Source organism: Spea bombifrons, chromosome 12, assembly GCF_027358695.1.
Source record: "Spea bombifrons isolate aSpeBom1 chromosome 12, aSpeBom1.2.pri, whole genome shotgun sequence".
NCBI lineage: Eukaryota > Metazoa > Chordata > Amphibia > Anura > Pelobatidae > Spea > Spea bombifrons.
This window is the reverse complement of record NC_071098.1, coordinates 14685465-14701390: the sequence shown is the minus strand read 5'-3', so window position 1 is coordinate 14701390 and position 15926 is coordinate 14685465.

Here is a 15926-nt window from a genome sequence, read left to right as displayed (position 1 = left end):
GAGCATATCAGAGAGTAGGATACAGGTCTCCTGCACCGCTGCGGGGGATCTGTATCCTAACCCCGCTGCCTGCCCGGCGCCCGGGACTGCATGTCCCGGGCGTCGGGCGCTAGACCCCGAATATAGGCCGCACCCCCACTTTAAAGACTTAAAGTGTGGGGGGGTGCGGCCTATATTCGAGCCAATACGGTATTATTTATTGCTCATCTGCTCATCTGTCTCAAAACCAAGGCTCAGATCTACGTATTGGGTGATCAGGCTCTCTGGTGCACCACTGGTCCGGGTGTTGTTTGAGGAAATCTTTGATCTCTGTGGAGCTCTGTGCCTAACCAGCATGCTATAGATGCGCTGTGTGTCCTAAGAGGAGGTGCACCAGAACATGACATCATATCCTTTTCCAAAGTAGAGAGGACAGCGACTAAGGATGGATTAAGAGATGGGGGTTGGCTGGGGCACCACGCTGATTCAGGCCTAAGGCAACACACAATCAAAATACATGTTCCTGGATGAGATTATCGATGAGTGCATTCATTATAATAAAGCTATTGTGTGCCTCATTTTTGACTTGAGTTATATACAACATACCTTTAAAAAATGGTGGATATCCCTGTTCCCTTAGCTGCAATACTTAGCTGAAGCCTCCCTTGATTGGACAAGGGATTTATAATACATTGCCAAAAAAACCTGTAAAAACATGCATCTGATAACTATAAGCTTGTGAGTCTACCACTGGTACTGAAGTAGTGATTCTCTAAATAATCTGTGATTATATATATATATATATATATATATATATATATCCTTACTAAGAAATATATCACACATGACATTTTCAAGGTATAAAACATTGGTGTAATTGTTCTTTACTTTTTATTATTATTATTATTATTTTTTGCGTGAGCAACAATTGTGAAAGATCGAATACTCCTGTCTTCTATTGCAGTAACCATTATACTGTATATAATTTATCTGTTAGTAAAATACCAGTTTTCTGGAGAAAAACATATATTTTCCAAACTGACATGACAATATAGCATGCTTGACATTTGGAAAGCAATGAATCTATATTTCTTATTTAATGAAATGGTTTTTGCAGCCTAATTACAAAATTAGTTTATAATAATAATGCGCTTAGGGCAGAATAATCCAAACGCAGAATAAAAGATTAGTGGCACCCTACTGACAGTAACGAAAAGATCAGGAAGTTACGGGGGACTAATAGGTATTTTTTTGTAAATATTTTTTTTTTTCTTAACAAACACCCGTGTTATTTAAGTTATTGGTCATGTTACCTTTTTTGTATCACTTTATGTTGCTAATTTAATACATTGAAATATGTTATGCTGCTTGCTTTATGGACTGCTGTTCTTGCAAGTTCTGACAAGGACAAGCCTATGGTTATGGCTACCTGGGTATGGCTGCGATGTTAGAATAAATTTGTATGTATATTTAGAGATTCCTGGTGAAATTATATAAAACATATATTGAAGTATGTGTAGCGACTTTGAATAACATGATATGGATCCTGTGCCAGCTAGGCAGAGTCCTCTATGGTGTAAATGAGCCAGTTGGGGAGGCCAGAATGTGCCTGTGCTTATTTCACTTATTCTTTCCTTCATCCCCAGTTACCGCTAGTCAGCTTTATACAACTTTCTATCCCACTCACTATTCCCCTTTTCTCTCCAGTTAATCTTTTCCAATTCTTTCTTTATATACTTTGTTTTTAGACTATTATCACAGACATCATTTTCCCTTGATGGATTTATGTTTAAGTCACCTTGTACATGTTAGGGATACAGGGTGGCAGCAGAGAGACCAACCAGAACCATATTTATGCTTCCCGGATAGACCTCCAAATGCTGACTGGTTATTGGTCGTCAGGCTTATTGGCCGCGACCCTCTAACACTTTAACCAGGTGTCGTTCGGACTCCAAACAACAAATCATGTCGCTTTTTGTTGGGGTGCTCCACATGGAAGCCCAGGAATCTACCTTTTCATGACTAGGGGAAAACATCCAAAAGCCCTGGAACTCTTCATCGGATCGGACGTCAGTCATGACCCAGTGAAGTATAAACAGACCGTATCTCGGGAAAACCCGAAACAACATGTTTATGTTCTCCAGACTATTTCTCCACAGGGGGAAATAGAGTACTATTGGTGAAAGCGCTTAACAGAAAAATAAGCTGATACTGCTATAGTACAATGCAATACTATAGAGGTAGGTAGGTAGGTAGCTGCAATATAAGGGTGATTTAATATAATAATAAATATACAAGACAGTGTTAAAATATAATGTAAAAAAAAAAAACACCACATCGGTGGAGCCCAAGTGCGGCACAGGAGACCTGACGCGTTTCGTCGTCAAGCTTCCTCAGAGGGTCCCAGCTCGCAGAGTACAGGCTTACTTGAGAAGAAAAAAGGAAGGAAGCAGAAGAGAGAGAAAAATAAATAAAAAGAGAATGCAATGGGTAAATGGGTGTATAATGTAGCAGTCCCTTGTTGTCACATACATACTTGACTTTCCCATTTGATTATTAATTATATACACTGATAAAACATACACAATGCATGATAAGAGATAAACATATATAAAAAAGGAGATAAATATAAACTTTGAGAGATGTGATGCATACAGAGTGGGGAACAACTCCATTTCTGCATTTCTCCTGAGAGTAGTGGGAATCACTCTCTCTGGTGATCATGGATGCTTTTTCTGCCATTTTCTATTTCTCTCTATTTTTTTTCCATATTGGTGCATGCCTATACCACATCCAGACACATAATCATGTTTAGAAAAACCTTTTAATATGTTAATGTGAGTTGATGTGTGGACCTTGTTGAGAATTGTGTGTATTGTGTGTGTTAAACTAATGATGTTCCTTATCTGATTCTGCTGTGTATATAAGGCTATGTGTTTCTGCAATAAAGTGTTCTTGTTCTTTGGGGTGCTGTAATAGTTTACTGGACAGTACAAGCGCTGTATACAATACGCTACGGCTAGCGGTATCCTGCTTCCTCTTTACAGAGCTAGTTTGGCCTGGCACTTAAGGTTTAATCTCTGGGTTCTCAGGAGAAGGAAGCACAGTTTGGCTGGGGTACAGGTCGTCCTGTCACAACGTAGCCCCTGTGATCTAAGATAGTTCCTGTTACAAAAACCATCATAACATTTTGTTTATTAGATTTTACCAAATACCTTAAGTCGTTTGGTGACCTTTATCTATCTTTTTGTCATGAAAACTGTAATTGCCTTTATGAGTATGGGGTGTCCTGCCTTCAGACGACCTGTTATAAGTGGAGAGGTTGATGATGATAGCCACACATGTAGACATGCCCTCTGTGTCCAGCAATGTTGAAAATGGCAAAGAGCAAGAAAACAGGAGTCCATATGAGATTTGTGCCTTTGTCCATAGATACCAAATAGCAAACCTACTGAGACTTGCCCATTGATATCCTGTTCATTATTATTGTTCCTCTGGAAGAAGATTAACGGAAGGACACTTGGTAAAAGAAAAGATTACTAGGCATACTTGTCCATAATAAAGGGTGAGAAAAAGTTAGTTTTATAGGACAATATAGTGGACATAGGATACTAGAAGTGAAAACTGGACTTTATAGATTGTTAGCACACAGAATGGCATTAACTGAAACCTTCCAATTAAATTAAAAACATATTTTTTGGATATGTATTATCTCACTCTGTTATTTATAAGAACTGGTGTAACAAATGTTTTGAAGTAAAACGAGAGATACATATTTATATGATAATGCTCTCTACGTTCATGTATTTTTTATGATACGTTTTAGACACAGTGACAAATAATAACGATCATAACTATTATATTTACTAAACACAATATCTTGCAGCATTAAAATATGCCACTTTCAGTATACAACACTTTATTTAAGAATCTATTATGGTTATATGTAATAGAGGACAGGGAAAGGTTGGTACCTTCTGGTCCTGGGGGACAGCTAAAGCAGAGTGACCCCCAGCCCTTTGTCCCCCCATGGTAACCGATATGCTAAGGCACACTAACACTAACACACAGAAACTGGGGATTCATGAGGTTGTGGGGTGCCACATAATGTTTAGTAGTTTGCCAGTTAAGGGAGGATGTGAATAATGACTAAAGGCCCTATTGTGTGAGCCTCATGTTTCCTTGAATTGGTGTGTTTTTAGGGAACACTTATTACAACTCTGGGAGAGACTAAGGTAGAATGAGTCTGACCATTGCCCGGGGTGGAGTGGCAAAACCTTTGAACTTTCTCTTGTAGTTTTATCTGTGAAAGAGTAAATATCAACGTCTGCCTCTGCTTTTATTGTTTCCCTTCTCAATTCCCTCCGATGCCACTGACAGGAAACCAAATTTGTACTACTCCTGTGTGACTGGGCAGCAGGATGAAGATGTACAAGACCTGCCAATTACCTGTCCCTCTGAACCTTACACAGGCTCATTCTTAAACCACCCTCCTGCCACCTGGATCAGACACATTGCGAGATAAACAAAAGCTACTTCTTGTAACTGATGTTAAATTGAAATGCTGACGCTATCAATTACTGAACAAGGACAAGAGGACGAAATCGACGGCACAGACAGCAGCCACTCTCTGTCACTTTCATTTTCTGTCTATGCCACCAATCCTGTACTCAGGTCAAGCCACTGAGATTTTGGTGCTTTTGGCTCAGGCAAAACCAGTTTCAAATATCCCTCCATGCATGCTGTGAACATTGATGTGATATGTACTCTACTAGCTAGTTTAGTGGAATTTAATTTCTCTGCACTTAATTATGTACCCAGAAAAAAAGCTTGGGTCCCCCACTAGGAGAGTCCTACTTACATTAGGACAGTTGGGATGTATAGCTCTGCATAAAGAACCTCAGGTTAAAATTGTGTCTGCAAGGAGGATGGTTTCACAAGGCAAAAGGGGCAAATGGTGCAACCAGTTTCTTTTGTCCATTGCATTAAATGAAAGGGTTTAATAGTAAAGTTTAAATCCAAGTCAATTTGATGACAATCTGTTGCATCGTGTATGTTAATTTGCATTAAATGGACTTTAAATAGAGTTGAGAGAGCAATAGAAGTTACAAGAAATATAATTACAATACAGTTTAGGCTGAATTATGGTCATTTTAACGTCAATTTCTGAAATGTTGTTCCTGACAGGTGAACAGAGCTGCAATTCTCTGCTGTTTTGAAAAGTAAACAGTATATAAGAAATCATCCAAAAGTTTTTCTACTGACAAACAATAGAGAATAAAGTACACAACAGGCTTAGTTAAAAGATATGAAAATATTCACAGAAATACAAAAGAAATGATTGCTGCTTCAGAGCTCTAAAGTGGTATTCTAGAAAATGTGCCCCCATTTGGATAGTGGTTTATGCATTAGAGATGTGTTTCCATAGATCGACACCTTCTCCACTGTCTACTGCTGTTACCGGGAAAAAAAAAAATGTCAACTGATGCCAAGTGCCGGGATATATCGTATTCTGGCATTCAGCAATTATGCACTTCAACAGGTGTGTGTGTGGGGGCAGGCAATTGTAAGGGCCCTGTCGCGTCTGCTCACACTGGAGGCACTCACCGCAGAAGTTCTTCTGCCCAGAGAACCGCTACCGAGAGAGGAGCCCCCAGTAGCGATAATCCAGGATTTAGATGATCCCAACAGTGATGGCAGACTATAGGTACGGTAGGTACTAAGTCAATGTAGCAAGGTACAGCTACAGGCAGGGTGTATTCAGGTGCTACAGCAGTGGAAGGGTTAACGCCAACAGGACAGTCCCCAGACCTGACCTCCCATCTCCCGTGCCGGCGGTAGGACTGCCGACCGCCAGTGGGGAGAGACCGGAACGGAGATGTCCACTCGCTGGTGATAGGACCCAAGACTGAGAGAGGCCCAATGAGGTGGAATAGTTGCCATAGAAAATGGATGTGGTTAAAAGTGTTATGTTTATGAAGGGGAAGAGTTAGCAATACAGCCACACCCATCTGGGGTGTGCAAACATGATTGCATCAGTACCCTAGGCTATTCCCTGCTGGTGTGAAAATCTATGCTGGCACTTGCTTGAGTCTCCCACAAGTGGTTCAGGCAGTGATGTATTTAGGTTTTGGGCTTCCTTATGCCTAACTAAACTTATCACCTCCTCAACGCTTTTAAAACTGGCGTCCGCCACCATACAATGTATGGCGGATGTTGATGCCCCGGGGAGGGGCCAGACATGGCCCCTGGTGCCGATCGTGGCGTTGCTCAATGCCTCGAGGTCGAGGCATTACAGCAACGCCATTTGGGTGAAAAAATCGATCACAGATCGATTATTTTTCACCCGTTTTAACAAATAACGGTCCTGGCACGTCATTTGTCGTAAGTGACTTGTTTTTCTGTGACGTGCCCGGACCGGCAATTGTCATCAAGGGGTTAATAAGATCTTTCTTAGAAAGAAGGAACCTTCTTGCATCCAAGCAGTAGCGTCCCTAGCGGGAGGCGGGGGGTCCGCCCCAGGTGCTGCTCATCAGGGGGGTGCCGGCGTGGTGGCAGTAATGTCCGCCGCTAGACGAGCAGGCTTGGTTGGGGAGAAAAAGGATCTCCCTCATACTGGCTTAAAGTCAATCAAGGGAGCAGGAGGTCTGTTAATGCAGACCTCTAATCCTGCTCCCTTGCGATGTGCGCGGCAACTGATGCTGTGCGTCAGGATTTGATGTCATATGCCGACCCACAACACAGAAGCCGCGCCCACCGCCTTCTGCACTCACTGCACCGGAAGAACAAGACACAGAAGAAGAGTCAAGAGGAAGAACGAAAAGGAGGAGGAAAAGTGACAGTGACAGAGAAAAGGTAGGAAAATATTCATTGAAAGTGGATTAGTAAGTGTGTGTGTTATACTGTAGTGTATGCTGAATGTTTGTGAATGTGTGTGATAGCATGCTATACCTACTATATACTATTACCTAAATGTGGAGCTCAAATCCAAACCACAAATGAGAGATCTCATTAAAATTTTATAAACATGTATATTTAGTTTCACAGGTTATAAAAAGTAATTAGCAAATAACCCACAAAGCTCCATGATAGGAAAAGAGAGAAAGTGTGTTCTATAAATCTGGATAGGAAAATGTATTGCAGCAGCTGGTGTGTAATATGCCAAAACCTCATAGGCAGAAAAAAAAATAGATCAGTAACTCCTTGCAGCACAAGGTAAATCCTTCATAACCTCTATGAGTAAAGTAAATAAATCTTTTAATTACCAACGAGTTGATTCTTTCTACGTGCCCCAGAAAGAATACGTTGACTGCTCAGCTCGCGCTCTCTGACACCAAAACTCCAGCGCCCGGATGCGAGATAAAAACATTAGTGAAAAAACATGAGCACCAGAGTCTCCATTCGGGGCTATGGCCTGGTTGGGGAGATCAAAGATCTCCATTTAACAGGCCCCAAATAAAGGGAATGCAAGGTATGTGTATATTGACCTCTGTCTCTATTTGTTCCATCAGGTGTGCCAGCTATTAATGCTAAAGCACCGGGATATCACGTAATGTCATATTCCAGGGCTCTGTACCAATGGTGTACGAGTCACCAGGGGCCACAAATGCTCCCAGGACCAAAATAGTTTACAAACCCCCTACAAATTCCCAGTGCCAGCATTGCCGGGGCAATAATTATAGTTAAATTGGGATATGTAAAGCAGATAGACTTGGTTGTATATTTCAGAGGTTGCTGGAAATAAAGAAATCAGAATTTGTTAATTTATAAACATTTTGCGACTATTTTTTTGTTTGTGTATATATGTGCAGTATGCGCAGCGACCACTCCAAAAATGGTCTTCAAATCTGCTGTCGGCTCTAGCCCTGGATCTTTTGGCGATTGCCAAATTTGCCTAAAAGCTGGGGCTAAGCAATGCTAGATAATTGACCATTGCCCTAGTGTTCTTAGGTATGACCCTTTTGAAAAGCAGGTCTGCATTTCCTAGCTTCTACAAAAACATCTGTAACATTAGAAACATGGCTGTTGGCAACCACCACCTCCCTAGGTCTACAGTGACCCTAAATACATGCTTACACTGCATTGAGAAACATGTGACTCTGTTCACCAACACTCATACAGATTCATTATAGGAAATATAAGCTGTGTTGCATGCTGCGTTTTGCTACACTTCTGAAAGATTCAATCTCTAAGTAGATTGTGAAGCACACACGTAACGTGTGGATGTAGTTGTCCTCCTGACAGCTGATGTTGGTGTTCAGTGTATCAGGCACTCCATACAGACAGCTCACTGTAATCCTGCCATCGATCTCCTGCTTCTCACCATTCCTGGCCAAGTAGATAGTTTTTCCTGACAGGTGAACAGAGCCGCAACGCTCTGCTGCTGACAGATATTGATCAAAGATATTTGTCAAGCTTTGTCAATAAGGTGGCGACAATGGGGACGTCCCCTGCCCACGAAGCGACGGCTGCGCGCATGATGAAGTTGGACGGCAGCTTTGTATTCACAGATGAGGCTTTAAAGACTTTAATAAATGCTCTATGAGCAGAATAAACCTCATACCAAATGATACAGCTGCAGATTCTGCTTTCGATTTACCCAGCATGTCGTCTGATTAATGACATCTATTAAAGAAGAGCACATAGATAAATTTATTTACTGGGTTTTTTCAATGGGAGGCCTCAGAGCAACAAATAAAGGCAGAATAAATGAATAAAGCAATCCCATTCCTGGCTTGCCCTTCTCGACAACAAGCCTCCGTTTGGCTTACAGTGTCGGGTGTTTTTAGGTATTCCCGCACTCGCATACCGTTAACCAGGTGAGTTTTAGAGGTTATGTGTTCTGCCCTCCCAAGGCTCTTAAATGGTTAATGAAATTTGCTGACCTAAGTAGTGTTTTCAGCATGAATGCATTGAATCCAAAATTGACTATGCATTGTGGTCATATCATTAATTTCACTGACGTTACCCTGTTTGTGACATCAGTACACACCCCCATATGTAAATGAGCTACTACAATAAAAAATAAACAGTTCAGCTTCTGCAATAATTAGATATTTCATTTTCTGTTATGTCTGCACTGTAAATACTGTTTGACAGTTGCTGTGTACATTGGAGAGCCTTCTGTACTCAAATTGCCACATTCACGCTTATAAATTAAGTGAATAATGCTATCCAAAAAAAAAAATATTCTGCGTGGTTCTCGGGTTTACAGTTCTCCATGTCTGTCAGCATGTTTTTATGTAAGTTATTTACGGCTCTGGCTGCAGAGGGGGTGATTCAGATGCTGCAAGACGTGTAGCAGACAGACGGGAAAATAAGGGGGACACAATTAAAAACCTCAATCTGACTAAATTCCAGCACTATGTCTTGTAACAAATGATCGCGTTTAGCGATCAGATACTCGGGAAGAGTCTCCCTTTCATCTCTTGTGAAGCTTTGGGAGACAATCAAACATTTTTGGCTAATATTTTATGCGCACATAATTAGGCATCAACAAGAACCATCTGGGCTGTGTGTTCAGTCAAATATTTGTAGTAAGTTCACAGAGGGACGTTAGAAATAAAACAATGTCCTTTGCTAAAGTTTGTAGCACGGTCCATGGGATCCAGCAGAAGATGAGGGATCCAGAGAACTGAGCGACTCAATATGTCACTGGTTGGATCAGTAGGAAAACAGAATGTGACTCACATATTACTCACATGTTCTATCTATCACTGTTATAGATTCTTCCGTAACTAAATTGATTTATTCAAATTACACTTAGGTTCTGCTTTTTGCTTGTCAGTCATGTAATTGTTTTGGAGATATTTAGTTTAAAAGTTTAACTTAGGAAAGCTAGGATCTGGCTAAATGTATGTATGTATGTATATATATATATATATATATATATATATCTATATATATATATATATATATATATATATATATATATATATATATCCATATATATATATATATATATCCATATATATCCAAAGTGTGTCTGCTTAAAGAGAATGGTCATTCTTTGGGACTCAAATCCTTCTGTCCCCTACTGATGTCTCTTCTTTCTCAGGACACATGTGGTTGTATGGTGTAATGTTTGTAACCAACTGTACCAATAATAAATAAATGACAACTGAAACAATTTTGGATGAACAAAGGCCATGGTCTTTTATTTAGCTTATAACCAATTTATTTAACAATAACCAATCAAAACAACTTTGTATCAACAACTATCAAATAAACAGAAACTCTTGGCCCAAACCACAGAGTTATCAAATAATTTAATCAAGGCCAACTGCCCCAAAAGCCGGTCAGCCTGACACCTATAAAAAAACCCCCAATTGTTCAACTTAACTTAACTCCAATAAAAGCCACGACAAAATAAAACATTCACTTTTTTTTTTTATTATTAGTATATATATATATATATTATTATTTTTTTTTAAACATAAACAAGAGGGAGGGAGGATGGGCGGGCGACAATTCAGCAGCTCTTCCATGCTTCTCCCCGTGGCACTGCTGAAAATTGCCGCTCACCAGACTCAGAGGTCAGTGCAGTCAGTTAACGCTAGCCAGGGGTAATGAACGGACGCCTCAGGGACACCTTCTTTTATAGTTGAAATTCCCGCCCAAACATAGTGCGCGCTGGCCGCGAGTGCAACAAAATGCAAAAGCGCGGGCAAACTAAGCGGCGTGAGCTGATCGCGAGCGCATCTAACACAAAAAGGCGGCAAAACTACGCGGCGCGAGCGCATTCCAGGACATTCCTAAGGTGTCCTTTGTTTGACCCCTTGCAATTTAACCCTTACCAATGACTACACTCCCCAACAACCACATGTAACCCTGTGCTATTTTCACAGGGTTTTTCTGAAAATGTTTGCTGTTTGTGGAAGTATCATAGTGCTCCATGGCCTTAGTCATGCACATAGAACCAGCAAACAATGGTTTGTAAATTGTATTAATCTTAAGTGTCGTCTTGGTAAAACCCTGAACCCCACAACTAATCATACCAGCTAAGCACAAGCGTCTCTCTTTGGGAAGTATGGGAACTGGGTTTGACATGGAGTCTCCGGTTTGGTACTTCGTCTCAGTTTTTGTAGTCTATCCCTGAAATAATGGGGATTTGTAGATTGTTTATAGTTTCTGATAATAAAGAATTTTGTGATTAGATACATATTGCAAATTTCACAGAGCTTGTTACATATATGCAATGCACAGCTCGATTTGTTATAATCCATTGAACGAATACGCTGCAAAATGTAGCTTTGTGATGAAATGCCAACAATACTAGCCCGCAGGAGATTTGTCTCGCACCCACCTGCGTACTATTTATCCTGACACATATTTCTTTTAATCTGGTTTATTAAGATTAGCAAGACTTCCGTGAAAAAGATACAGAGAAAGAGAGAGAGAAATATTAAAGGGGGGGGGTGATAGATGAAGGAGGGAAACCAGAGCGAAAAAGGAAACACAGAAATGGAAAGTGTGAAGCGCGGGTAGGTTTTGTATAAATGATGGGGAGGCATTGTATGTGTGTGCGTTACTGAATCTTTGTCATATTGTGTGTGTCAATGATTTAAGGAACGAAATCTGGGCATCTGACACCTGGGTGATTAAAATCACATTTATGAGAGGTGTTGTAAACACACTAAATTTTTTATTCTGGTGGATTACGCCTCATGTCACATTCCTACCGGGTGAAACAGCCGAGCAGCATATACGTGAAATAACACTGGGTATTGCCAAACTGTATAGAAGAATGCTTTTTAAAAGCCTGGGGAGTTTGTATGTGAACAAGAGCTCTGTAGATTTAGAGATTTCTACAGAGATGATGCAGAACAGAGAGGCTTGTAAAATAGATTATTTGAGATTGGGAAATCCTGCATGGCCAAACCTTTTTGGAGGAAAAGCTAGGGTTACTAACGGTCACTAGACATGTCTTGTGTCTGGACAACTAAGTGGTACAAACTCATATTTAATGCCAATAAACTGTGACCAAGTACAAGACTTTCTTTTCCAAGATGGAAACAATACAAACACTATTAACAAGGCCAATAATAAAGTGCAATGCCAATAATATGTATATATACTAAGGTAACTTAATGGCCCCGTGGAAATGTAACATGATTTCTAAATTCAATATAAAGATATTTGTCAAGGACCAATGTATGTATGTTTACTTAAAGGTAAGGGCCAAGGTAAGCATAATCTTAGCATGCATTTAATAATTAAGAAGGATTCGGTGGACTCTTCTGAGGATGAATAAAGTATGCCGACCGAAAATGTAATCAGGGAGCTGAGGCAACTACCTGTTTGCCCTACCTGAAAAAGTCGGCGATCTGGAAAAACATTTACATGCAGAGAGAGAGAGACCTTTGGAAAGGGGCTGGAAATGCTGCCCCAGAGAATTAGAACAGAAAAGAGTAAATAGTTTTTTTTATGAAACGTGTTAGATTTGAAAGCTCTGTAAAGGTAACCAGGAGCCCTGTGAGGTTTGAGAAGATGCAAACCCATAGCGCAAGTACTAGCAAACCTTAAGAAGCATGTTTCAGAAAAGATGCATACACATACATTATATATATATATATATATATATATACACCTTTCATCCAAGAACAATGCATCATCTTGAGCATTAAAATAGAAGATGACTGTATATACAGCTGTATATACAGATATCCCCCGCTTTCGGAAAGTTTGCTGTACGCCACTTCGCTTTTATGAAAGACCTACATTAACACCTGTTTGCGGTAACTTAAAGAAATCTGAGGATTTTTTTTACGAATAAAAGTTGTAAAGCGAAAACAGCGTTCAATGCTTATGCCATTTCGTCTTTTCATAGGAACACTCCTCTTTGGGTTAGCGGGGTAAGCTGTATTAGACAAGGAAGACGCTGTCAAAGCCAGCTCTGTCCATGCTGGTTAAAATCAGCCCTCCACTAGGGAGGGGGCTCTCGTTTCCCTAATCCCTTAAGAGACGAGATGCGGCCGCACAACTCCATCCCTTCAACGGCTGGCTAAACGCACATCGCTCCCCTCCTCCTAACAAGCACCCACTGGCTTTCACGTGGCCGCTCCTCTAACTAAAAGACACAGAAGAGAGTTAAATACAAATCACTAAGGCAGAAAAGAAGGTATAATTTATCAGAAATTCCTGGCTAGAGTTTGTGCTGGAAATCAGAATCCGGCGATTAACTGTTTTGTGGCCAGATGGATCTCCAGCATGTTGAAAGGACTTCTGTGAAGAAAAAAGATTAATTATACTCCCAGCCATGCCCTGCAGCATTTCGAGCTGGGAAATAAATTCATTGTCTCACGGATGCTGTTTCTTTGCTGTCAGTTAAGTGACCAAATCGTCCTCCTTTTGGTGATATACCAAACTGATTTTGCCCTCTCTGGATGACTATTTCATAATTGTGGTTTTGATCCTATTGTCTATTATATCTAAACAACCGGACCTATATAATCTTTTGCATTGCTCACTGTTTAAAAACAAACAAAAAAAGATTTACCCCTTAAGGACCAGGCTGTGTTTTACCTTTTTGTACCCTTTGGGACCAAGGCTGTTTTAACACTTTTGCGGTGCTTCATGTTTTCTCCTCACTCATTTAGTGTACCCACACATGTTAGATATTGTTTTTTTTCAGTGCAGATACCATTTGTGATCATATTATCTAATTTCCTATAAAAAAAAAAATATGATGAAAAATTGAAAAAAAAAATTCTGACTTTTACCGCATTACAGCATCACCGTTTAAGTGAAGAAAGTGATCATAGATGAATTTCTAAGCTTGTTTCATGAAATGACGTGTCAGGCACGTCATTGGTCGTTAAGTGGCGGTTTTTCCATGACCCGTCAATGGACGTTAAGGGGTTAAGTATGATCGATGGCAGTTTTCGAGATGTTGAAAATTTACTTTCAATTTCCAGGACATTTGATGGTATATGTGTTCCTTTATCATGCAGCATAGTCGCACATTCTCACCCAGAATGTTTTGCATGCGGAGTACCTGATTTGGAGATTGGATTTTCAAAGCTCCCAGGAGTCACGATAATCGTGACTGTAGCCCGATGAGCAGGCAGCCTGGTTATAAATCTGGTTGTCATAACAGTGAGATCAAATCTGAGACTGCTGGAGGCTCTGTTCCCATGGAAACCACTCCAAATGGAGCAACCATCAACATTTTCCCCATGTGAGTGACCACTATATGGATCTTTAGAAAGTCTTGTACATAAGCACTGTGCCTACCCCCGAATAAAAAATTGAGTAGTTCACTTGCTGGCTGAGGAAAATTGAGCCATCCCAGTTTTGAGCCATCCCATGGGTAGGATTGATAAGTGTTTTTATGGCTAAATACATTATTTAAAAATATTTTAAATGCTTGAATTGTTGGTGTTCTGTAGCACATTATGCACAGTTATGGTTGAATCAGTTGTCATGCAATATCCAGAATCCAGGAGGTCCAACCTTATTACTGCCATTAGGGGCCATATGAAATAAACATTATCTACCTAATATTAACCACCAACGTGATAGTTAAAACAAAATGCATCAAAAGGTCACAAGTGATGTAGGCCTTAACCCATTAAATAGTTTAATCTTGTATCTAGATTTTCTTAGACTTACTCTTGTTTCAGTTTGGTGAGGAGTTGCATCCAGGCAGGTTGCATCCTGGCAGAACACATATTTTATGCCTGGAGTCTATGAAGCCAGTGGTTATCACAATATAAGTGGAGTATCTTGAACTTTAACATTTCACTGTTTTGTCCACTGAGTTATGTAGTGGGCGGAATACACATTGTTTTTATGCCTTGGTATTTACTTTGTATGTCGTTCATGTGTTGAGAAGCACAATGATGGGCCTTCTAAATTCATTACGTGACCTTTCAGTAAAAGCAAGGCTGTTCGCACCGAGTGTAAGCCCTCACCTAAAAAGCTACAGGCGAGGTAAGGGGAAGGGAGAGAGTGATGAATTGAGGGTGTGAGTATGTATGTATGTTAGAGTATATGTGAACATGAATGTGTATGTGCAAATGTGTATGTGTTATCATGAACGTGTATATATTAGCATGAAGGTGTATGTTTAATTGTGCGAGAGGAAATGTGTGTAAGCATGAGTGTGTTTGTGTAAGTGTGTATATGTGTTAGCATGAATCTGTATGTGTAAGTGCGTGAGTGATAGGGGGTGTTATCATGGATGTTTAAATGTGTATGTGTTAGCATGAATGTGTATCTTTGTGTGAAGGAGATTGTGTATTAGCATGCATATGTATGTGTGTGTATACGTTAGCATGTGTAAGTGTGTGTGTTAGGGTACCAGCCCTCCCTTGCCCCAAAGCGTATTGCTCAGCCCTTATTAAATCATCTTCCAAGCAGCATGTGGGCCTCCATACTAAATAGTTGTGCATGTTATATATTACAAGTAGTGATATTGTGTTGTTATTAATGCAAAATTATGATCATGATCATAAAAATCTTGGATGGCTGTTTTGTCACCCTTATGGTCAAATCTCTTTGCACTGTATAGGTCACAAACATTATACCAGTTTGCATTACTTCAACTTATCTTCTGTCCTCCTGAAACTTTACCACTGTGATGCACAAGGAAAGTGAATTATTCTAGGGTCTGATTTCTCTAATGCAGAAACCTGCTTAACCTGAATGACCTCCATATGCAACAGAGAGTCTATCCCCGAGGAGGTATGGTTAACAACGTTTGTATGTGCTGAACATCTCCTCCTTGACAAATGTGTAAATTGTCATGGAATCTGATTCCCCCGGTTTGAGGCACCACTGATTACAACATCATTTGGTCATCTTATCCTGTTTTGTACACATAGAAATACCTTTCTGAGGCTTTTTAGGGGACTTTGTGACCCGCTGACAGAGATACCGTATTTGAATAATAATCTAGGAAAAAATAAAAAGCCTGAATATAAGCCTACCCTATAGGAAAGAAG